The sequence below is a fragment of the Dipodomys merriami genome, unplaced genomic scaffold (assembly GCF_024711535.1).
Source record: "Dipodomys merriami isolate MVZ:Mamm:240054 unplaced genomic scaffold, mDipMer1.0.p SCAF_1, whole genome shotgun sequence".
Lineage (NCBI taxonomy): Eukaryota > Metazoa > Chordata > Mammalia > Rodentia > Heteromyidae > Dipodomys > Dipodomys merriami.
In genome coordinates, this window is record NW_027202270.1 from 127,104,765 (window position 1) to 127,130,037 (window position 25,273).

At 43.0% G+C, this 25,273-nt stretch overlaps 1 long non-coding RNA gene across 1 annotated transcript in view; it reads right to left on the bottom strand.

Annotated features, from left to right (window-relative positions):
- Nucleotides 1-4,298: 4,298 nt before the first annotated feature.
- LOC138832178 (uncharacterized) overlaps nt 4,299-25,273 on the bottom strand; it is a 37,082-nt gene continuing 16,107 nt past the window's right edge. The window contains exons 2-4 of the long non-coding RNA XR_011373528.1: nt 18,114-18,263; nt 14,330-14,466; nt 4,299-4,538 (exon numbers count right to left, since the gene is read on the bottom strand). This is a non-coding gene — a long non-coding RNA (uncharacterized lncRNA). The remainder of the gene's footprint in view (nt 4,539-14,329; nt 14,467-18,113; nt 18,264-25,273) is intronic.

Below are 25,273 nucleotides of genomic sequence, written 5' to 3' on the forward strand. Positions count from 1 at the left end.
AAATGGTAGAGTGACCAAAATTTTTAAAAAGGGGAGAGGGGCTGGGAAGGTGACTCAGTGGTAGAGTGGTTGCCTTGCATGCATGAGGCCCTGGGTTCAATTCCTCAGCACCACATAAGCAGAAAAAGCTGGAAGTGGCGCTGTGGCTTAAGTGGTAGAGCACTAGCCTTGAGCTGAAGAGCTGAGGGACAGCGTCCAGGCCCAGAGTTCAGGCCCCACAACGGACAAAAAGAGACAAAGAGAGAAAGGGAAGAGGACAAAAGGAGAGAGCTGGATTCTGGCATCTAATTTTGCTCAAATTCTGAACATTTGGTGATTAGAAACACTCTTAAATAGAAATCTGACAAGTGAAGCCAAAGAGTAGAATCTGACCTTGCCATATTGTTTCTTGTGACCCTCTGGAACTACAGAACTATCTTTGACAGCGTCTAAAAGTATAGTATCATCTGGGCTGGGATGCAGCTCAGTGGCAAAGCACTTGCCTAGCAAGTGCAACATCCTGGGTTAAATCCCCAGTACCAAAAAAGAAAAGACAAAATAAAAATGTATAGCATCTGGGCTGGGAAGGTGGCTCAGTGGTAGAGTGCTTGCCTTGCATGCATGAGGCCCTGGGTTCAATTCCTAAGCACCACATAAGCAGAAAAAGCTGGAAGTGGCACTGTGGATCAAGTGGTAGAGAGCTAGCCTTGAGCTGAAGAACTAAGGGACAGTGCCCAAGCCCAGAGTTCAGACCCATGACCAACAACAACAAAAAAAATATAGCATCAGAGAACAGTTATTCTTCTGTGTCTGAGGGGACTAGTTCAAGGCCCACCAGAGACACCAAAGTCTGAGGAGGTTCAAGTCCCTTATATGAAGTGGCACATTTACATATAACTTGTGCACACTTTCCTGGATATTTGAAATGATCTGTAGATTATTTATAATACTTAATACAATATAAATGCTAAGTAGTTTGATACTAGGGAAACATAACAAGAAAAAGAAACATATGCATAGTCAGTACAATGCCAATTCTGGTGAATTTTACAAATATTCACTCTCCGGTTGGATTTATAGGTGTAAAACCCACGGATACAGAAAGCTGACTGTTAAATGAATTAATTTTTTTCCCCTGCTAGTGATACTGGAGTTTGAACTCAAGCCTGCTTAGCAGAGCTCTACTACTTGAATCATATCTCAGTCCTCTTTTGCTTTCGTTATTTTTCAGGTAGGCTCACACGTTTGTTTTTTTTAATTTTGGGTCATACATTTTTACCTGCAGCTAGCCTTGAACCCTGATCCTCCTGCCTTTGCCTTTCCACATGAACTTGATTCCCATAGTTGTGGCCTCCCACATGAGTTCAATGTGTCCAGTGAGATGCATAAAAATAGAACAGGGGCCCCAGGGCTGCCCTTGAGGAGCAGTTGAGAGTGGAAAGGTAGGAGGAAGAGGAATTCAGGAAGGAAATAACTAAAAACTATGAGAGAAGGAGGAGGGTGTAGAGGCCCTGGATTTAAGCCCCTAGGAGGGTGGAAGGAAGAGGGAGAAAGGAGGAGGGAGATGGGGAGGAAGAGGGGAAAGGGGGAAAGAAAGAAAGAGGGAAGGGGAGGGAAGCAAGATACCCTTATGCCTTTGTAGTTGTTAAGGCTCAAAAGATGTCAGAGTGTCCTTTTTACTGAGAAAGGGGGATTCTGTGAGACAGGGAGACGGACCATGCTAGGTCTCATCTATTTTAGTGGTATTGTGGTTTATATTTAGGCTCTTGCACTTGCTAGACAGGAGCTCTACCACTTGAATCACACCTTCAGGCCTTTTTTGCTTTTATTACTTTTTTCACAGAGTCTTTTTCTCTGGGCTAGCCTAGACTACAGCCCTTCTATATATGCTTCCACCACAGATGGGATGACACGTGTATCCCACCATACTCAACATTTTTATGTTTGAGATGATGTCTCTTAAACTTTTTGCCTTTGCTTGCCTCAAACCACAATCTTCTCAGTCTCTTCATTCCACATAGTTAGCTATAGGTATCCTGCACTCGCCAGGCTTCAACCATGTTAGTTTGTCCAATATCATCCTAGTTTTAGATTTGTAAGTCCCATATCCCAGAAAATATCTCCATTTTCTAAGGTAACAGAATGATGAAGATGTACAATTTTTTAAAGCTAGATACTAATTGGGGTACCAACGCAAATAGTTCAGCAATCAGTAGTGTTGATACATACTCTTCAAGAAACCATAATTAAATGATCAGGCTGTATTTGCTACATCCCCTGGGCACGACCCTGGCCCAGACACAAGCCAGGGTTAATAAACTGAGCTAGTTAGATCCAGTCTTTGAAAACCTTTGATCACTTTTGATGTTTTTGGCCTAGAAGCTTTTCCTATCATAAAATTCAGTTAGTCAAGGTTATATTTGGTTCAAACACTGTTTCTCTCAATTGCCTTCACCCAATTGCTTTTACTGGAAAGTAAGCTGTCAAAATAGTGTTGATGCCTTCTCAGAAAAGAAAGCAAGCTTCAAAACTGACACACTTGATAGAAAGAACAAGGAAAATTAGCCCACCTCATTAAGGCTGGAGATCTAAGTGGGGGGAAACAGGCTGTGATTTGGGGAACCATAAGGTTCATCTGTGGTAACTTCTTGGAGCCCATATTTTTTTCTGAAGGCTAAATGGAAAGAAGAGAAATAATGGAAGGAGTGACACTGGTCAAGATGCATTGTACCTGTTTAATGTGTATGCCAGCTCTGGGGTTTGAACCTGGGGCCTGTGCACTGCCCTTTAGCACTCCAGGCTGGTGCTCTACCACTTGAGCCACATCTCCACTTCTGGCTTTTGAGTGGTTACTTGGAGATATGAGTCTCATGGAGTTTTTCTGCTTGAGCTGGCTTTGAACTGTGATCCTCATATCTCAGCTTCCTGAGCAGCTAGGAGTATAAGCATGAATTACTAGCACCTGGCATTATAAGCTGATTTGTTGCATTGAGAAATAGTTTTTTTTTAAAGGCCAAATGCATTGTTTTTGTTAGCAATTATTGCAAAATTCTTCCGTGCTGTGCTATGGTGCTTGGAAATGAGGAGACACTGGAAATAATTTTTCATGTTTTCTGGTTGTTGTTTTTTTACATTCTTTTGGGTTTTGCCCATTTCCTTTAAGCTGGAGGCCAAAAACTGCCAGCATGTGAGTTAATTTCAGCCTGTCAATGTGTTTTGTTTGGCCTATAAGGGTGTTTGTTGACATTTGGATTTAGTTGCCAGCATTTAAAATCCAGGAGATTCATATTTTTAAATCTAAATTCCCTGCCATTTCTTGAAGAAAAAAAAAAAGAGGAGGATCTGAGGATCTGGAGCCACGTACCCCCATGGCAACCGTTGGCAGGCTCTGGGAGCAGCTGCCCCTTTGGGTGCTTCATCCCCTACCCTATTCCATCACAGCTTGCTCCTTTCCTTGTCTTTTACCTGCCAGGCCTGTTCCCAAGACTTCACAGAGAACAAGGCTTTCCAAATGCCTTGATCATTAGTTCTGAACCACTTGCCTTGACCTGTTTACTGCCCTATATCCCAACATGTTCCCCAGACTCAGAGGTTCTGACGTCACAACTGATTTCCTGTTTGTGGATTCGACTCATCCCCTGGCCCGACGCCTGGCACCATTCTCCCAGGTTACCTGGGCTTCCTGCCCACGTTGCCCCTGCCCCTCCAAACCAGACTCACCAGGATCCGTGCTGCTGGCAACCACGAAAACCAAACTCTCCCTTTCTATCTGTTTCCCACTCCCCACTTCTTTTACAGCCCACCAACTCACTCTGCAGATTTTTTTCTCTCTCATTTCCATCCTTGGACTTGGCATAGAGCTCAACTCTTCTTGTTTGGACTCATGGCCTCTTCTCAAGATGTACTTAAAGCTTCACGTGTACCTCTTCTTATTAACAAAATTTCCAGGTCCTCTTGGCGATGGTAGCTCATGCCTATAATCCTAGCTACTCAGGAGACTGAGATTTAAGGATTGCAGTTCAAAGCCAGGCAGGGCAGAAAAGTCTATGAGACTATTACCTCCAATTAACCACTAAAAAGCTGGAAATTAAACTGTGGCTCAAGTGGTAGAGTAGTAGCCTTAAGCAAAACAGCTCAGAAAGTGTTCAGGACCTGAGTTCAAGCCCGGGACCAGCGTGCGCACACGCACGTGCGCACACGCATGTGCGCACACACACACACACACACACACACACACACACACACACACAATCTCCAACTCCATCTGGCTCCAGTCCGGTGAAATGAATCAGTAAATGCTGGCTGTTATGAAGAAATCAGTAGCTTAACACAAAGCAACTTTATTACTCACTCACATAACAACTAAATGTGAATTTTCTTGGTCTGTAGGTGTCTTAGTCCATTTCCTGTTGCTGCAACAGAGTACCCGAGGCTAGGTTATTTATGAAGAAAAGACTCATGATTCTGGAGGCTGAGAGTCCAAGGGCATAGGGGACAGCTTCCGGTGAGAGCCTCATGTGACTTCAAGTCCTGGTGGAAAAGTGAGAGAGCCATGAACACTGTTGGAAGAAATAAGCATGAGAGGTTAGGCTCAATTTGTGACAAACTACGCTCACTTTTTTTTCTGGTCCTAGGGCTTGAACTCAGGACCTGGGCACTGTTCTTGAGCTTTTTTGTGCTTAATGCTGGTGCTCTACCACTTTAGTTATTTTTTTCAGGTAGGGTCTCATGTTTTTGCCTGGGGGCTGGCCTCAAACAGTCATCCTCCTACCTAGAGCCTCCTGAATAGATCACACATGCGTATCACTATACCCAACTCTTTGCTTGAGTACCATGGTCTTTAGCCATTATTCTCTTGGTCTTTTCTTCCTCAGTAACAGAAATTACACTTGTGAGCCACTGCACCTGGCCTAAGTAATCTGTAAATAACCAACCCCCCTCTAATGCCCTACCTCCCAATACTGTCACAATGGCAATCTAATGTCAGCATAAGTTGTGGAGGGAAGAAATATATCCAAAGCATAGCTGACTCTGCAGCTGTGGCTCTGCACTTTCTGAGGGCCTCAGAAGCCTCTTTCCTCTGTGTGTGTGTGTGTATGTGTGTTTGTGTGTGTGTGTGTGTGTGTGTGTGTTTGTGTGTGTGTGTGTCCAAGTGCACACATGCACACTGGTACTAAGGCTTCAACTTAGGGCCTGGTGCTCTACTACTTGAGCCATAGCTCCACTTCTGCCTTTTCGGTGCTTAAGTGGAGATAAGAATTTCATGAACTTTCTTGCCTGGGCTGACTTCAAACCAGGATCCTCAAATTTCCACCTCCTGAGTAGCTAGGATTATAGGTGTGAGCTGCCTGCACCAGACTTCAGAATCCTATTTATCCAGCCCAGTGGAAATCTTCTCTTGGCCAGGATAACACCATCACTTCCACTGCTTATCTATCCCCACCTGAATGAGAGAATGGAAGTGTATTGTGTGGGGATTGCCAGTGACAGTGTCATGTAACATGTAACAGGAGGAAGGGCCTGGGCGTCAGTGCACAGCACCCAGTCTAGCTCTAAGCTCACCTGCCAAGCTCCCTGGCAAAGCTGGCAGTGGCTCCCATCAGGGGTGGGAAAGACACTGTACATTTTTCTCAATATAATCGAAGTAGTCAAAACTCTCCATGACAACTGACAGCAACTCAAATCAGCCCAAGATAAAAGACCCCTTGTTGGCTGTCCTAACCAGCAAGTTCAGGTGGTTGAGGTAGCCTGGAATATAATTGGAGCCAGCACTCACACATAAATATCAGGCCTCTTTTTCTCTCTCCATATCTGGACTGAGCCCCCTCTCTCCTGCAGTTTTCTCCACATGACAAGGAAAGGTGGCTGACAGCTGCCTTTGAGTCATATCCTCCTAATTCCAAAAGGCAAAAGTCCCTTGTCCTCCAGCTCCAAGTTTTCAAAACCACAGAAAAGACTGACTAGCCTACAGAGATGTGAGTTCCTTTCCTGCTATATTGAAGAGGGGGAAGGGAGGGCAGACAAAGCATTGAGTACCTGCCACAACATAATGCAGGCTCTTCCTTGACTTACCCAGTCCAGGCCCTGGGCCTCCACAGGTCCTGGGAGTAGCCTTCTGAGACTCATGCATGCTTGTTATACATAACTATACATTTTTTGTTTGCTTGTTTTCTGGGTTGCGTGCGCGTGCGCGTGCACGTGCGTGCATGCATGCATGAGCATGTGTGCAAATACTGGGGCTTAAACTCAGGGCCTCAGGCTCTTGATCAGCCTTTTCTGTTCCAGGCTGGTGTTCTACCACTTGAACCCACACCCTCACTTCCACCATTTTGCTGGTTAGTTAGAGATAAGAGTTTCTTAGATTTATCAGCTCAGGTGGCTTCAAATCATGATCTTCAGATCTCAGCCTCCTGAGTAGCTAGGATTACAAGTGTGAGCTTGCAGAAATGCTAGAAAGTGGGAGTTAATTATGTTAAATAAAGGTAGAGACTTGATCAAGGGGCTAAGAAGAGGAGAGATCCCAGTGCTGGTGGCTCACACCTGTAATCCTAGCTACTCAGAAGTCTGAGATCTGAGGATCACAGTTCAAAGCCAGCCTGGGCAGGAAAATGTATGAGACTTTTATCTCCAATTAACCACAAAAAGCTAGAAGTTGAGCTGTATAGATCAAATGGTAGAGTGCTAGCCTTGGGCACAAAAAAAGTTCAGGGACACTACCCAGCCCTGAGTTCAAGCCACAGGACTGGCAAAAAAAAAAAAAAAAAAAAAAAAAAAAAAAAAAAAAAAAACACAGGAGGAGGAGGAGGGGCCTAAACTAGTATGTTCTGTTCTGTCTATTCATGTGATACCTGGCGTCACCTAAGGACTCTCCCCCCAGCAAGAAGGTCCTCACTAGATGAGATCTTCTATCTTAGATCTCTAGAACTATGACCTGAACAATCTATTATTCTTTTATCCGTTTATTTTTGCTATTGTTTTTGTTTTGAGACATACTGTCATCATGTATCCCAGGCTGGCTTTTAACTCATGATCTTATTGTCTATGCCTCCCAACTACTGGGATTATAGGCATGTATCAACACATGGCTTAACCTTTCTCTTTATAAATTACTTCAGCCGGGCGCTGGTGGCTCACGCCTGTAATCCTAGCTACTCAGGAGGCTGAGATCTGAGGATCGAGGTTCAAAGCCAGCCCGGGCAGGAAAGACTGTGAGACTCCTATCTCCAATAAACCACCAGAAAACCGGAAGTGGCACTGTAGCTCAAGTGGTAGAGCGCTCGCCTTGAGCTGAAGAGCTGAGGGACAGCGCCCAGGCCCAGAGTTCAAGCCCCACGACCAACGAAAAAAAAAATTACTTCATCTTAGTATTCAATTATTAACAAAAACAAAAACAAAAAAACAGCCCAAGACACCAAGAACAGAAGAAATTCCTTACATGCTCAAGAAAGGAAGATAACCTGGAGTGGTAGTACACATTTGTAATCTTAGCACCTGAGAGACTGAAGTAGGAGGTTTCAAGTTCAAGGCCAGCCTGGCCTACATATTGAGTCCTAGGCCAGTCTGGGCTATGAGAAACTATCACAACAAAAAAGAGGGCTAGAAATGTGGCTCAAGTAGGTAGAGCACTTGCCCTGTAATTCTGAGGCTTTGAGTTCAATCCCCAATACTGGAGAGGGGTCGGTAGGTGTGGGGGGGGGAAGATGGGGAGAGAAAAGGAGAGAAAAGGAGGGAGAGAGAGAGGCAGAGAAAGAGGAGAAGAGGGCTGGGAAGGTGGCTCAGTGGTAGAGTGCTTGCCTTGCATGCTTGAGGCCCTGGGTTCGATTCCTCAGCACCACATAAGCAAAAAGCTGGAAGTGGCGCTGTGGCTCAAGTGGTAGAGCGCTAGCCTTGAGCTGAAGAGCTGAGGGACAGTGCCCAGACCCAGAGTTCAGGCCCCACGACTGAACCCAAAAACAAAAAGAAAGAAAGAAAGAAAGAAAGAAAGAAAGAAAGAAAGAAAGAAAGAAAGAAAGAAAGAAAGAAAGAAAGAAAGAAAGAAAGGAAGGAAGGAAGGAAGGAAGGAAGGAAGGAAGGAAGGAAGGAAGGAAGGAAGGAAGGAAGAGGAGAAGAGAAGATAGAAATCAAGAGCAAACAGCAGAAGTACATGATAGAATTCATGATGTATGGCCAAACACTTCTGGAATTAGGTACTACTTGAATGCTGCCTTATCAGGTGAGCTATTGAGACCAGCCAGCCACTCTCTAACCCCTTTCTTCCTTAATTGCCACTTAGGTTTCATTAGATACTTCCTTATGAATACACAACTCATTTTTCCTGTTAAGTCAATGGCAACTATTTTATATTTATAGAGACTTGTTTTGTATTTACAGAATATGACATGCAAAGTGAAGAGAAACTAAACATTCACTCTTGATTTTGTTTATTACACTATTTATTTTAGAATAATTTTAGGTTAACAGAAAAGTTGTGGAAGTAAAGCAGACAGTTCCTATATACCTTTCAAAATTTAAGTACTCTTAATGTTAAAATTCTTACATTAGCATGTTACATTTGTCAAAACAAAGAAACTACCAGGCACTGATGACCCATGCTGTTAATCCTAGCTACTCAGGAAGACTGTGGTTCAAAGCTAATGCAGACAGAAAAGTCTATGAGACTCTTATCTCAAATTAGCCAGCAAAATGTCAGAAGTAGAGATATGGTTCATGTTGTAGAGTACCACCTTGAGTGGAAAAAGCTAAGAAGAGTGCAAGGCCCTGAATTCAACTCCTAATACTAGCACACACAATTAAGAAACCAATATTAGTAGGTTACTTACTCTTTGCTATACTTCCTATTCTGATTTCACAAGCTTTGTGTGTGTGTGTGTGTGTGTGTGTGTGTGTGTGTGTTTGTGTGTGTGTGTGTGTGTGTGTGTGTGTGATCAATCCAGAATACCACTTTGCATTTAATAGCTCTTGATTTTTGAAGCTCTGTGATCTCTAGGCATGGATTAATTCTGTCTCTTTTCCCTCTTACTGCCAAAGTTCTAAAGATTTCATGGTTCATTAGCACCTCCACTAGATTGTGGGCAAAGGAAGAAAACAGGTTTGAAATGCAAATTAGCCAAATGTTGTTATTTATTAGTTTGTGGCAGTTAGCTCAGTTGCTAATAAGGCCAAGGTTATTGGCTTTGGTAAATGAGTCAGCTGGCTTCATAATGACAAGGGGAATTTTGTCTTGTGGCCATTATTTGCACCTCAAACCCTATGCAAGTTCTCTTTAGATGCAATCCTTTTGTCACAATGAGTAAACCACAAAAGTGCCTTTCCCATTACCTGCCTGCTCAAGTGTGGCTCTTGGACCAGTAGCACCTACATCTTCTGGAATTGTTAGATGGAAGTGCAGAATCTCAGACACTCCCCCAAACCAAGAGTCAGAATCTGCACCCTAACAAGATAGTCTTTTTTTGTTCAGATCAGATTAATTTTTTGCATTTACAAGATCCCCAGGTGATTAGGAAGTATGACTATGATATTTATGATTGTATATTATGATCTATATTACCATCTGAGAATCTGCTCTCAATTGATACTGCTGGAAATTCAAAATTGACAAAGTACTAAGCTACAGTAGTTAGTGGTAGAACTCTTGCTTGGCATGTGTAAGGCCCTGAGTTCCATCTCCAGCATAGAGGAAGAGGGAGAACAGGGAGAGGGAGAGGGAGAGGGATGCCAGAGGGAGGGAGGAGGGGGAAGGGATGGAGGGAGGGAGGGAGGGAGGGAGGAAGGAAGGAAGGAAGGAAGGAAGGAAGGAAGGAAGAAAGGAAGGAAGGAAGGAAGGAAAAGACCCCTTCTTCATCATCATAGAACATGTAATTAAATAAAGAACAATGACAATGATCACAAGGACAATTAGATGATGAGATCCAGCCAGAAGACAAAAGAAAAGCTATTCTTGAAAGCATTTTCTAGAATGATATATTTGAGCTGCAGAAGAGTAAGCTCTAGCTAGTTGAAAGGAGGAGGAACATACTAGATGAGAATAGAAAAACAAATCAAGGGTAGGAGGCAAGGGAGACCATGGTGTCTCCTGGGAACTTCACATAGTTCAGCACAGCTACCATATCCAGTGCCAACACTAGGAATTTGAAAGAGTGGATCTGCAGGTTTTACCTCCTCTGTCTTCATCAGCATCATCAATAAGTATTATTGAGCACTACACTGGGCCCCATGCTAGGCACTGGGGACATAACTACTACATATTATGTATGAATTCCAGGTTGGTTAGTATTATAATAATCCAAAGAACTAGAGGAAAAGAGTGCAAGATACACAAATATGGATCAAGGATCCCCAGGGTGGAACAACCCAAAGGCTCACCTCATGCAACATGTGCCCCAGATACTCAACAGAGCTATAGCGAAGTTTGTCCTGCTGGGGTTTAGTCCTGCTTTGTTCTTTTCATTTTATTTTCCTATTCTTCCATTTTGTAATGGAAATGGTTCACCCTGTGTTATTTTATTTTAGAAGAAGGTAACTCGTCTTCTGATTTTTACAGGGTTTTTCTGTCAAGAATTTGCCTCAAGTATTGGTGGAGACTTTTAGCAATGCTGGAACAGTTATGACTTCAGGGAGTCTTAGTATTTTGGACTCTTGGACTCAATGAACTTTGCATTGCAAAATGAACATGTGCCTTTGGGAGCCAGGGGGCACAGTGCTACAGTATTCATTCATTCATATGTACCAGTACCAGAGCTTGAACTCAGAGCCTGGATGCTTTCCCTGAGTTTTTCTTCTCAAGGTTGGCATTCTACCATTTGAATCACTGGGTTGGTTTTTTTGCTGGTTAATTGGAGATAAGAGTCTCACAGACTTCTCTGCCTAGACTAACTTCAAACTTGGATCCTCAGATCTCAGCTTCTTGATTAGCTAAGACTACAGGCATGAACCACCCCAGCCTGGCTATCAGAGTAGAATGGTTTAGATGTTGAATGACCCTCCCCTGCAAAGGCCCATATATTGAAAGTTTGGTCCCTAGTTGATAGTGCTATTAATAGGTAGTGGAACTTTTACTAGAAGGCTCCTAATGGGAATACAGAATATGGAGGACACACCCTTGAAAGATAGGTATGCTTGTTTTGAGACTAGGTCTGGCTATGTATCCGAGGCTTGCTTGAACTGTAATCCTCCTGCCTCAGACTCCTGGGTGCGATGATTACAAGCATACACCATCAGTCCTGACTCCTTGAAAGGGGTATTAAAACCCTGGCCCCTTTCAGTCTCTTTCTGTTTCCTGGTCACTATGATGAGATCCAGACAGAGGTGAATCATTTCCTCTGCTACACACTCTTACCATGATGTGCTGCCTTACCACAAGTCCAAAAGGAATGGAACCAAACAACTATGGACTGAATCTCTAAAACTGTGAACCTAAATAAACGTTTTCCCCAACGTAAGTTCCTTATCTCAGGTATTTTGTCATAGCAATTGAAAATTGACCAAAATAAGAGACCAGACTTGTATTCATACAGGACAGTAGAATGTTTCAAATACTGAGGGGCTAAGCAAAGGGGGTGTTAGCCGAAGTACCATGTAATAAAAGGATACATGAGTCCCATAGAGGCAGAAGTGCTCCTGAGGTCAACACTGGGCAGATCATGGGAGGCAAGTTCATTTTCTATTGCTCCATAACAAACTTAGTGGCTTAGAACGACACCCAGTTTATGAGCTTACAGATCTGAGTCAGAGTCTGGCTGGTTCACTTGGCCTCTCTGCTTAGATTCCCATAGGGCTAAAACCAACATGTCAACCAGGCTGAACCCTTTATCTAGAAGCCCAGAGGAAGAACATACTTCTAACCCCAGTTTCTTGTGGCTTTAGATTGGGATTTTTGCTTTGTTTTGGCTGCCAACCAGGATTCACTCTTATTAATATATGTTACCCATGTTCCTTTACAAGGAATCCCCTTGTCTTCAGAGCAAACAATAAAGCCAGGAGCTGGTAGCTCATGCCTATAATCCTAGCTACTCAGGAGACTAAGATCTGATACCTGTGAAACTCTTTTTGTTGGTGGTGGTGGTAGTCATGGGACTTGAACTCAGGGCCTAGGCGCTATCCCTGAGCTCTTTTTCCTCAAGGCTAACACTCAACCACTTTGAGCCAGAGTACCCTTCTGGTTTTCTGGTGGCTAATTAGAGAAAAGAGTCTCGTGGATTTTCCTGCCCTGGCTGGCTTTAAACCATGATCCTCATATCTTAGCCTCTGGAGGCATGAGCCACCAGCGCCTGGCTTATAAAACTCTTTTCTCTAATTAACCAGCAAAAAGCCAGAAGTGGAGCTCTGGCTCAAGTAGTAGAGTGGTAGCCTTGAGCAAAAAAGTAAGAGACAATGCCTTGGTCTGAGTTCAAGTCCCAGTATCAGCACAAAATTTTTTTTAAAAACTTTTTTTTAAAGCAACAGTACATAGAATTTCTTTCATCTTTTGTACTGTGACTCCTCTTTAGCTTCCAGCCAGAGAAGCTCTCTGCTCTAAGTGTCCTATGTGGTTGGGTCAAGCAGCTGAATAATCTCCATTTTAAACTCTACTGTGCCATGGAACATAACATAATCTAATCACAGGAATGAAATCTCATCCTATTCAGAGGTTCTGAGAATTAGAACATCTTTGGAAGGATATCTTTGGTTTGGTGCTGGTCCCTGGGGCTTGAACTTAGGGCCTAGGTGCTGTCCCTGAGCTTCTTTTGCTCAAGGCTAGCACTCCACTACTTGAGCCATAGCTCTACTTCCAGCTTTTTGGTAGTTTATTGGAGACAGGAGTCTCATGGACCTTCTGCCTGAGCTGGCTTTGAAGTATGATTCTCAGATCTCAGTAGGATTACAGGCATGAGCCACAGGTGCCCAGCTAGGGCTACTTTTTATTTATTTGGTTGGTCATTTTTCGTGTTTTGAGACGGTGTCTCATTATGTAACCTAGGACAGCCTTGTAGTCATGATCTTTCGGCCTCAGATTCCCAAGTGCTGAGGTTAAAGACATGTACCACTACTCTCAGCTTTGGGAAGGGTGGCATTTTAGAAATCTTGGCTATAACAGAAACTAGGAATCGAGATGGAGTCTTGCAATTCTAATTATTAAGATTTTGCTACATCAAAGTCCCAAAGGAGACTTATGTGGGACTGGAAGTAGAGTTGGCATTCTCATAAATGCCAGGTTAGTCAACCCAGGAAGTGAAGTTGGTGTCAATTACATGCACTCAAGGTCTCCTACCCATCTATGACTTCTGTGATCTCCTAGGAGATTCTGATGATCCATAGTTACTCCTGGGACCAACATCTTCCTTTTCCTCAATTAGGTTAGAATCTTCTCTCTGTGTTCCCATAAAACATCTTCTGTTGCATCTTCTGACAGACCAGAGTCCTGGCAGCTCAGACCCCTTGTTGTCTTGGCACAAAATTCGCTGCAGCCTTCCAGGGACTGTAACAGGTCTAGCTACAGGCTCTTCTTTGTCTTCTCTTCCAACTTCTCATAACTCATTGCTTCCTTCTTCTATTCCTTCAAGAAACCAATCTTGTTCTTTCCTGTATTATAGGCAGAGAAAGACCACTTTCCCCAATCCATACCTTATAGCAGATCTGATTATTTTGTGAAAGCTTTGGGATCACCACTGGTAGAGATCTACCAGACTAAATCACACATCAAGACCACCCTCCTTTCAAGACTGTCTCCTAGTAGGAGTGAGGTGATGGTTGTTTTTTTCTTTGAGTTTCCATGCTATTGATAGAAGTTCTGGGCACAAGGGTAGGGGCATCTCCCAGGGAGGCTACAGGGAATTGAAGACCTAACAGGGTGACTAAAAGGGGAGGAGGACCTATAGAATCAGGCCACAGTAGAAGGGGAAGGCTTTTTACAAACACAAGAAGAGATCAAGGGAGTGAAGGAATTGAGCCTCAAAGGAAGATTAAGATTGAGGTCAGGCCAGGTGTGGTGGCACATACATGTTATATCAGTTACTCAGGAGGCCCAAGTAAGAGGTTCACAGTTTGAGTCCAGCCCTGGCAAAATTAGTAGGAGATTGTATATGAAAAAAATAAAATAAAATAAAAAAGCAAAAGGAGCCAGCCAGCTGCTGGCTCCCCTGTAATTGTAGCTACTCAAGAGGCTGAGACCTGATGGTCATGGTTTAAGGCCAGCCCAGGAAGACAAATATAGATATAGGAAACCCTTATTTCCAATTAGTCAGCAAAAAGCTGAAAGTGGAGGTATAGCTCAAGTGGTAGAGCACCAGACTTAAATGAAAAAACTAAGCAAGAATGTGAGGCCTTGAGTTTAAGCCCCAGTACCTACACACCCTCTCCCCCCTCTCCCACATACCATACACAGAGCAGAAGGACTGAGAGTGTGGCTGAAGTGGTAGAGCACTCGCTGAGCAAATTCAAGCCCTGGGATCAATCCCCAGTACTGCAAAGGCATAAGTTAGCCAAAGAGGGTGCACAGCTTTCCAGGCAGCCCTGTCAATCAAAAAAAGCAGGGAGGAACCTGTTAGGATATCCTGTCCAATCATCAGAGCTCTTTGGAATTGAGAGCTGGCACACAACTTGCTACATGTTGGGTGTGGGAGGCACCTAGGGGACAACTTGTAAAAGGCACAGAATACAAAGCTATTACTTTCATAGGCAGCGAGGTGTCAATAAAGGTTTGGCAAGGCATGTCAATTTGTGCCACCAAGGTCACTTGAATTGACTTAACCTATGCTTGCAAGCATATATACCGTCACATTATATAAAACCTGACTTTATACACACACACACACACACACACACACACACAGCCCCTTCCAAAATACACACAAAGAAAACCTTTTGGTAGCATAAGAAATTGTTTCTTTCCCACTTTTCCAGTGATTTCTTAGTTCATAGAGGCAGAGCTAACACTGACAGGCCAAGTGCTGGTTGTAAACAATTGGCCCTTGGCATCCATTTCCTCTATCCTAAACCTTCCTACATTTCAAATACTGGAGTTGTAAATTACGCTTCTTAGAACCTCTGGAAGTTAGGGTTCTAGACGATTCTGCCAAATCTCACAAGAGATCTCAGAGGCAGAAGGAGAATTGAGTCAGGAGTTCTCTTTCTAAATGCTTTGGCTCTGCCATCCTGATGTGTCATGTTGAGATGATGTGGGGATGCTATTTCTATGTTGACAAGTGTCATGATAAATTGGTGGCAGAGGAGGTGAAGGTAGACTTTATCTCTGGATTGGGGCCTGGTAGTGGACTTTTAAACATAGCCGTGTTGTCAGTATCCTAGTTATGGAGGAATTACAGGTGTCCAGGAAAGCAGGTATCCAAGTTAAAACCCCATTTCTAACCCTTCTAATAATTATGAAATTGTGAATCTTATTCTTGCTGAAAATATCTTGGACATTTAGTTTAGTTCCTGCTGCCCCGAACCTTGACTTCTGAAGCAAGATGACATAAAAAGAGTAAGGTTGTTGTTGTTGTTGTTGTTTTGTTTTGCCAGTCCTGGGTCTTGAACTGAGGGCCTGGGCACTGTCCTTGAGCTTCTTTTACTCAATCAAGCACTCTACCACTTGAGCCACAGTGCTACTTCTAGCTTTTTCAGTTTATATGGTACTGAGGAATTGAACCCAGGGCTTCATGCATGCTAAGCAAGTGTTCTACCACTAAGCCATATTCTAAGCTCCCCTGCCACTCCTTTTTTTCTGTAAGGAAACCTTAATTTTTTCCCCTCAAAGTTGACTATAATAGTAATAGTAATATTATAATAGTATAATAGTAATAGTCCACTTCTGGATTTTTGATTAATTGGAGGTGAGAGTCTCATGGACTTTTCTGCTCAGGCTGGTTTCAAAGCACAATCTTCAGATCTTAGCCTCCTAATAGCTAGAATTACAGTCATGAGCCACCAGTACCCAAACTATGTGGAATTGATCGGGATGGGGTAGGCAGGGAAGGGGTCTGGAATCACCTGCCTCTTTAGTTCATGGACTTCCTCAGGGTAGTGTTCTCAAAGTGTGGTACTTCCATGTAGTGGCACATGAGAGGACATTCTGTAGTATATTAGTGACATTATGCAATTTCAGTGAGTGTGTTTTTATTTTTATATGTACTAGAAAACAATTGTAAGTAACCGCTTATCAGAGCAAACTTCATGATTCAGTAAGTTCATGAATATTATTGTTTATAACAAGGCTAGAGTGAGTAATGATTGCTATGGCAAAATATGCTAATTAATTTAATGAAAAATAGGAAATAAACAACAGATGGATGGCACACAAATCTGGCAAAAATCATGAGGACTGCCGGGTGCCGGTGGCTTATACCTGTAATCATTGCTACTCAGGAGGCTGAGATCTGAGGATTGTGGTTCAAAGCCAGCCCGAGCTGGCTTTGCCAGAAGTGGCACTGTGGCTCAAGTGCAGAATGTTTTCCTTGAGCTGAAAAGCTCAGTGACAGCAGCCAGGCCCTGAGTTCAAGCTCCACAACCGACAAAAAAAAAAAAAAAAAAAAAATCATGAGGATAGTATTGAAGTGACTGCAATTTGGGAAATACTTTCTTAGCTACTCATCCAATGAGGCCCCTTATTGTAGGAATTGGGAGGAATACATTGGGATTTTATGTACTGTTCTTCCACCTGTACCAGGCCTCCATACCCAAAGACCACTGTCCATTCGTTTAATTTATATCCGTACTCAAGGCCTCACATGCTCATTTGACTTTTTTTTCCTCAAAGCTGGAGCTCTACCACTTGAGCCGCACCTTTAGGTCTGGCTTTTTGTTGGTTAATTAGATACAAGAGTTCCATGAACTTTTCTACCCAGACTGGCTTTGAATCTTGATCTTCAGATCTCAGCCTCCTGAGAAACTAAGATGATAAGCATGAGGCACCAGTGCCCAGCCAGACCAGTTCTTTTTTTTAAGAACTCCAGCTACAATGGAAAGGCAACAGTGTTGTGACGTCTTAGACAGAACACCCAAATCCTGTGGGTTTTCACATGCCAAGACTCTATGACCCAAGGGTGGAGAAGGGAGGAGAGGCTGCAAAATGAGCCTGGCTCCAGGAACAGTATGTTACAGCACACAGCCATAAGTTCAGAAATACCAGACTTGGGTGTGTTTGTTATGGAGACGTGCTATAATGCAAGGGTGGACATGACCTGGGATTATTGTCTTCCAAGGAAAAGCTGACAACATCATCTCCCATGCATCCTTGTCAAGACCTCTCAGCCCTAGACATACTAACAGAATAAAGGGACAGCTAGGAGCCATGGACCCTCTCTGTCCTTGTTTTCATCCTAAAGACCTCAGAGGAGATCCTACAGATATATGACTCTAAATGTAATGAGTACAAATGGCAATTGCTCAGAAGCTATGTCTTGATAATGCTTAACTGCAATAGCAAAGAGATAAGATGAGAAACTGGACTAGAGGACATTTAGAACAAAGGCTCTAATAGGTCAGTTGTTTGTAAGGGCTGATCTACAGAACAGTGTCTAGCTGACTACAGAATAATCACCTCCCTGGACAATGAAGGTATGTTTTAAAATCAGAAATTCTATAAAATATTATAAATTCCAAGCCAGGCAAAGTGGTATGAGCCCATTATCCCAGATACTCAGGAGACTGAAGCCTGGGCAACACAGTGAGATCATCTCTACATGACATGAAATGACATGACATGACATAATATAGCATATAATCCTAGAGACCAGCATTTTCTCGTTCAGGTTGGAGGTCAATTCCTATGGTCAACTTTTTTTTTGGTCATGGGGCTTGACCTCTGGGCCTGGGTGCTGTCCCTCAGCTCTTCTGCTCAAGGCAAGCACTCTACCTCTTGAGCCACAGCATCACTTCCAGTTTTCTGAGTGGTTTATTGGCGATAAGAATCTCACAGATTTTTCTGTCTCGCTTGGCTTCAAGCCATGATCCTCAGATCTCAGCCTCCTGAGTAGCTAGGATTACAGGCGTGAGCCACCAGCACCCAGCTTATGGTCAACATTTTTAATACACTGTCCTGATGGTTCTAGTGCTTCATCAATTATATAAACTACTTTTCAAGTTCTTGAGCTTCACATCTAGTTGCTTCCTTCCATTCCCCATCACTCTACCCTGACTCATTCCTTTCCCAAATAGTTGACCTCAAGTTTTCTATTTCCTCTCTTCTCCTTTCTTCTTTCCTCCTTCCCTTTCTCCTCCTCTTCCTCTTCCTTCTTCTCTTCCTCCTTCTTCTCTTTCCTTCTTTTTCCTCCTTCTTCCTTTCTCCTAATACTGAAGTCAAATCAATGATTCTGAAAGACAGGAAAATCCATTTCATAGAGAAAACAGAATTTAATATCCTCCCCGCCCCCATTCTCTTGGGAAAAGTTATTTTACCTCTCAAAACTTCAATTTCTTCATCTTAAAAAATAGAGGTTAAGTTGGTCTCCAGTGGTTCATGCCTGTAATCCTAGCTACTCAAGAGGCTGAGATCTGAGGATCATGGTTCAAAGCCAGCTTGGGCAAGAAAGTCCATGAAATTCCTATCTCCAACTTACCATCAGAAAACCAGAAGTGGATCTGTAGCTCCAAGTTGTAGAGGGCGAGCCTTTAGTGAAAGAGCTCAGGGACAGTGCCCAGGCTCTGACTGACAAAAAAAAGGGGGGAAGGAGAGGTAATAAATGTGCCTATACTATTGAGTTATTATAAGGATTAAATACAGCTATTGATCCATACCTAGTGATATGTGACTTAAGTTGATTGTATCTTTTCTATGTTCAGAAATGTCCAGTGGCTCCTAGAACATATAAGTCTTCCTATGGGCCAGCATGAATTATTTTAAAACACTGCCTTCCTTTCTTCTGTAGAATTCTAGAAAAGCCAATCAGATTCTCTCTTGGGGATATGAATTTTGAGCGGGAATTGGGAGATGGAGTGTTGAAGCTGAGTCATAAATTCATCCCCTGGAGATTCCCTCCTGCTTGGTCAGTTCTCTCTTTAATTCTACACACTTCCTAATATCTTTGGAGCAGACTGCCTCTTCTTTTTTTCACTTAACCCAAAATTGTTTCCTGTCTCCTGAAACCAAAGAGCCCTCACTAACACAGTTTCCCACTGACTACAGAAAAGTTCTCATTCTGCATTACAGACTCCCCATTCTACGTATTTCACACTTCATGCCCTTGTCCTAATGAAGCTTTAAGCTCATGTATGTCAGCCTCCTGAGAACTAGCTCTGAGATTGGCTGTACTTTATGGGAATTGGAATCAACTAGGTGTGAGGCCCAAGGCCCCACATTACAGGCTTGATAGATCTGGGTCAGATCCCTTCAAGGATCATCTCTGATGTTTAAAAATAAGGAAAGACATTCTACCATTTAGAAGTAGCTACCAGAAACTAAGACAACACACACACACACACACACACACACACACACACACACACACACACACATACAAACCATGATAAAACATGAATTTAGGGGAGAGGGTACTTTTACAATACCTTCTAAATAAATACCAGGAAGTAGAAACATGTTTTAAGAGGTAGAATGAAGGGGGAGCACAGGAATGGAGGGAGGGAGGATGAGAAAATGTAGTCATTATATTCAAAAAAAGTAAACTGTGTAACTGGAGGGTGAGGATGGGAGAGGAGAATTGGGAAGAACAAAAGAAGGGATGACATTGACCAAGAAGCGTTGTACTCATAATCTAACATGGAATTGTAGCATCTTTGGACAACTACCTAATAACAACAACAATAAGTATATTCTAAAGATTATATTCTATTCCTTGGGCTGGAAATTATATTTGGAGGTCTAAGTTGGAGGATATAAACTAACTAACCCATGTCCTCTCCATGAAGCCAACTCCTCTGGATTATGCAAATGGATGTTCATAAAGGTTATTTGTATCTTCAGGAGGTCCTGAAGACCCTCACAGGTGCTGTATTCTGAGAATTTAAATCAAGCATACTGTAGGTACTTACATATTTTGCAAAAGGAAAATAATGCAAATTCGTTTTTTTTTAAATTTTTGTGAGTACTGAGGCTTGAATGCAGAGCCTTAGGCTGGCCTTGACTTTTTTTTTAATAGTTATAATTTCTTTTCTTTTTTTAATTATCTTTAAGTAGTTGTACAAAGATGTTCCCATTCTACGAAACAGTATATGAATACAAAGTGTCTGACAACATTGTCATCCATCTGTCTTAACCCATCCCTTCTCTCACTTTTTTTCTTTGAGATTAGGTGATTACATAAATTTCACATATTTCCCAGTATGGTGGAATAATGATACTTAAAGTAACATACACATTTTAACCTTCACAAGGCAAATTTGACTTTTTTTTGCTCAGGGCTCTGCCACTTGAGCCACACCTCCACTTTTGACATTTGCTGCTTTATTTTTTTTTTTTTTTGGTCAGTTGTGGATGCTGTCTCTCAGCTCTTCAGCTCAGCCACAGCGCCACTTCCGGCTTTTTTTTCTGCTTATGTGGTGCTGAGGAATCGAACCCAGGGTCTCATGCATGCCAGGCAAGCACTCAACCACTGAGCCACCTTCCAGCCCCCATTTGCTGCTTTATTAAAGATGAGAGTCTCATGGACTTTTCTAGTCTGAGCTAGATTCTGAAATACAATCCTCAGATCTCAGCCTCCCAAGTGGGTAGGATTACAGGCCTAAACCCCTAATGCCTGGCTTCTTATGCAAATTTGTAATAGGTCAGAAATAGAATAAGGAAATAAGGTTGATTCTTGATTGGTCTGGTGGTAAGACTGGTAGGAAATTATTTTTCCTTCCTTATCTTCCTTATTCCCAATGTCATTAGTTTCAATGACCAATTAGGCATTGCTAACTGGGGCTGCATTCACCACTTTGTTTTTATTATTATTCCCGGAGAGTAGAGAGAGGCGGTGATCAAAATAATTTCTTCAAGAGCAATGTACAGAATGAAACTTCCTTAGAGTCTACTAAACCCAGTTTTATATCCTGCTCTGGCACTTGTTAGTAGCTTATCTTCAGGTAAGTTATTTCCCCTCTCAAAGACTCAGTTTCTTTTTCTTTTTCTCTTTTTTTTTGTTGGTCATGGGGCTTGAACTCTGGGCTTGGGTGCTGTCCCTGTGCTCTTCAGCTCAAGGTGAGTGCTTTACCACTTTGAGCCACAGCGGCGCTTCTGGTTTTCTAGTGGTTTATTGGTGATAAAGAGTCTCATGGACTTTCCTGCTCCACCTGGCTTTGAACCACAATCCTCAGAGTAGCTAGTATTACAGGCGTGAGCCACCAGTGCCTGGCAAAACTGTTTCTTTATCTTTGAAATGAGGACGATAAAAGTGGTAGTCCCAAGATCCTGATTGTGTTGGTGGTTTGGTTCCTTGGAATTCTATTCTCAGTTCCCAAAACGTGTTGTTGTGAGGATAGAATTTATGCAAAGCTCAAGAACAGTGCTTGGGACCAAATCAGTGCTCAAGGAAAGTTCCTGTCCCTCCTTATTCAATGCCCCCTTTGTCCAGTTCCTCTTTAGACCTTAAATTATATTACAAACAGGTGTATATGTGTATGTATGGGCATAAAACATGAATTCTAACATATAAACATATCCTATGTACTTACTTAGCTGTTCAGCAAGTACTTACAGAGAATCCATGGGTGCCAGGCACTAGAACAAAGTTCTCATAGGATTTACCATCTAGGATGAGCATTCCCAGTGAGGAGACAGGGAGGGATAGATGTGGGGAAATAGCACTGTGTAGCCCAGGCAGGTGAGAGATTTATTTCATATCTATCTATCTATCTATCTATCTATCTATCTATCTATCTATCATTTTTATTGTTATTATAAAGGTGATATACAGAGGGGTTACAGTTACATAAATCAGTCAAAGAGTATATTTCTTTTTGGACAATGTTACCCCTTCCTTCACTCTCTCCCAGTTTTTCTCTCCCATCTCCATCCACAAGTTGTATAGTACATTTCCCACATAATGTCTAGTGAGTACCACTGCTGCATTTGTTTACCCTTTGTCCCTCCATTTCTGTGCCCCCTACTTATCCTTCCAAAGTCAGATAAACACACACACACAAGGAAAAGAAAACAAAGCCAACAAAGAAAAAAACACTTGTTCATTTCAATAAATATTATTTTGTATGATCAGATGCACACAGGCATTGCGCCTTTTTGTTCCTCTCCTGAGAGTATCCTCCTTTGGTCTCACTATGTGTGAATACTTAGAGCCCTGTGTATCATATCCCAGTGTGTTTTCGACCTAGCTTCTGCATATGAGAGAAAACATGGGCTGTTTGTGTGTCTGAGCTTGGCTTACCTCACTTATTCATATAGTTTTGAAGGCTGGGAAGGCCCAGGTTGAGGGGTTCTCATATGGCAAAGGCTTTCTTGTGCCATTGCAGAGGGCAAGAGAACACTCTGGTTTCAACATAGAGAGGGAGAGTCAGAGACAGAGAGAGAAAGATAGAGGAGGGAAGGAGCCAGAGCTTACCATTTTTAATCAGGAACTTACTCCTACAGTGGAACTAGTCCATCCTTGGCAGCAGGTCCCTCATGACAATCACCCTTCTTAGGAGGCAGTGCTGGGGATTGTACTCAGGGTGTCAGGCTTCCTAGGCAGACAGCCTACCCCTTGAGCCACATCTTCGGTCTCCCTCCTTTAACTGTGGTTATTTTTGAGGTAAGGTCTTGTCCAGGCTGGCCTTGTGACCCTGGGGATGGCAGGCATGTGCCACTGAGCCAGCCATCGTGTTTTCCTTCCAACTGGGGTAACAGACACGTATCACTGAGAAGTCTCTACAACTTCTTTCTCCTTGGGCTGGCCTTGAGCTGCAATCCCTTCATCTCTGTCTCCCCAGTAGCTAGGAGTACAAACTTGAGCCACCATTCCAAGTGTGGCTACCCCTAATGTCTCATGAACTCTCTGGAGCTCAGGCCCTCTGACATCCTGTTACACATTATGTTCTTTCCCAAATGAGCTGAAATCAGTCTCTACACCTTCCCATGTGCAGTCAGCTAGCTCCCTTCTTTCTTCTCCTTACCGCTCCTTCCACCCCTCTCCCTACACCTATCACCACACAAGGAAATTCTTGGCAAAGGGAAGTGAGGGGACCCAGATCTGGGAACTCTAGATAAGGAAGGAAAGGGTGTAGGGATTCTTATATTGTTGCTGTAGTTTATGTGGTGCTAAGGAATTGAACTCGGGGGGTCATGCATGCTAGGCAAGCACTCTACCACTAAGCCACATTATTCCCAGCCCAGGATACAAGGATTCTGACCTTCCCTTCCTCCTTGATATCTAACAAGCTCTAGTACCTAGAGCACTGACACATGTTGCTTGAAGTGGCACAGCCCTGCAGTAGCTGTGAACACGAACTGATCCTGTCTTCGCCCACCTAGTCCACTTGTTTTGCCAGAGAATTTTAGAACTTTAGGGATGGTAACATAAATAGTTTCCTTCTAATTTAACCATAGGTTGGCAGGGAGGGAGCCAGATGCTAAATATAGTGAGTTCTAATTTTCTAAGGCATTCCTAGAAGTATGAGGAGGAGGGAGGGAATGTGATCACCTACGTTCTGGCACTCTCTACGTTATGTAAGTTATACTCCACACCAGCTCTATAAAACAGATGCTTTTTAAATTCTGATTTAGAAATTAGGGAACTGAGGCTCAAAAGAAGTAAAGGGAGTAAGCAGAATCACCCAGCCTGGCAGTGCTGAGAGCCCAATGAGAACCAAGATTGGCTCATGCTTGGCCCAGAGCTGTACTATATGCCCTTCTGGTACCATTCTCTAGAGTGTTCCTTTAACAGAAAGATAATCTTCATCGCCCCCTTTCTCACATGACCCCATTGAGCCAAGGAGGGTTGGTGGCCCACTTTTCTAATTTTTTTTTTGCCAGTCCTAGGTCTTGAACTCAGGGCCTGGGCACTGTCCCCGAGCTTCTTTTGCTCAAGGCTAGTGCTTTATCACTTGAGCCACAGCACCACTTCCAGCTTTTTCTGTTTATGTGGTACTGAGGAATTGAACCCAGGGCTTCATGCATGCTAGGCAAGCACTACCACTAAGCCACATTCCTAGACCTTAGCTTTCCCATTTCTGATGCTCCTTGTCCATCACTTGATGGATTTCCCACTCTCCCAGTGCCTCCACCTTTGCCCAGGTCCTTATAGCTCTTCTGGTCTTCCTTCCTATGCTTCCTACAAACTGAGGTCAGTGTGTTAAGAAAGAACATTTGAATATTTCAGTTTAAAGAGTGGCCTTTTAGTGTTTTGTTTTGCTGGAGAGGTGAAAGAAGGAACTATTTTTACTGTCTATGCCTTGTTTTGCCTACTGATTTGTGTGCTGATTCCTTAACATGGAGTACTGTCCCAACTACCCCAGGCCTGCAGTGATCTCTCCTTGATAGGTTGTACCCACACAATTAGCATTGACCTAAGAAACAGACTTATCCTGAAGTACTCTCTTGCTGTATATGGGCAGGGAAAATCACTACCATCACTCACCCACCTCTGGTGGATAAGAGGCTATGTTTTATACTTCCCTTGTGCTATGTCCAATAGGTATCAATTTTTAACATAGTTGTGGCCAGGTGCTTGGGGCTCATGTCTGTAATCCTAGCTACTCAGGAGGATGAGATCTAAGGATCATGGTTCTAAGCCAGCCCAGGCAGGAAAGTTTATGAGGATCTTACCTCCAATTAACCATCAAAAAGCCAAAACTTGATCTTTAGCTCAAGTGGTGGAGCACTGGTCTTGAGTGAAAAAGTTAAGGGACAGCGCCTCACACCCTAATTTCAGGCCCTAGTATTGGCATACAAACAATACTACTAGTAATAATAATAAATCTAATAATAATAATACTATAGTCTTGTCTTCCTGATCATCTGACCCTGTAGTAAGCAGGGACCACATAGTGTACCTGAAAGGTGGCACTCCTTGACTTTTGGCTCCTCATCAAGTCTTTATCTCAGGAGCTTTGCCACACCCCTTGTGCATCTTATCTTTGTTAATTCTACAACATGCCTATTCAGCATTACTCTCCTTTCACATAAAGGAAACTCAAGACCAGAAAAGGAAAGCAACATACTCCCAACATAAAACAGAGAGGAAGGGGCAGAAATGGAATTAGAAGGCAGGTGTCACAAAGCATCAGAACATGTGAGTGTCCAACTGTGTGCTTCATCCTGCAGACTCTCCTGGGTGGGGACTGGGTTCCCTATAAAAGACATTTGCATAGTAAATGTTTGCTCAGTAAATTGCCAAAGGAAGTTTACCTTGATTATGGATTGGGTGAGAATTAAAACTGGGGAAAGAGGAAGTGT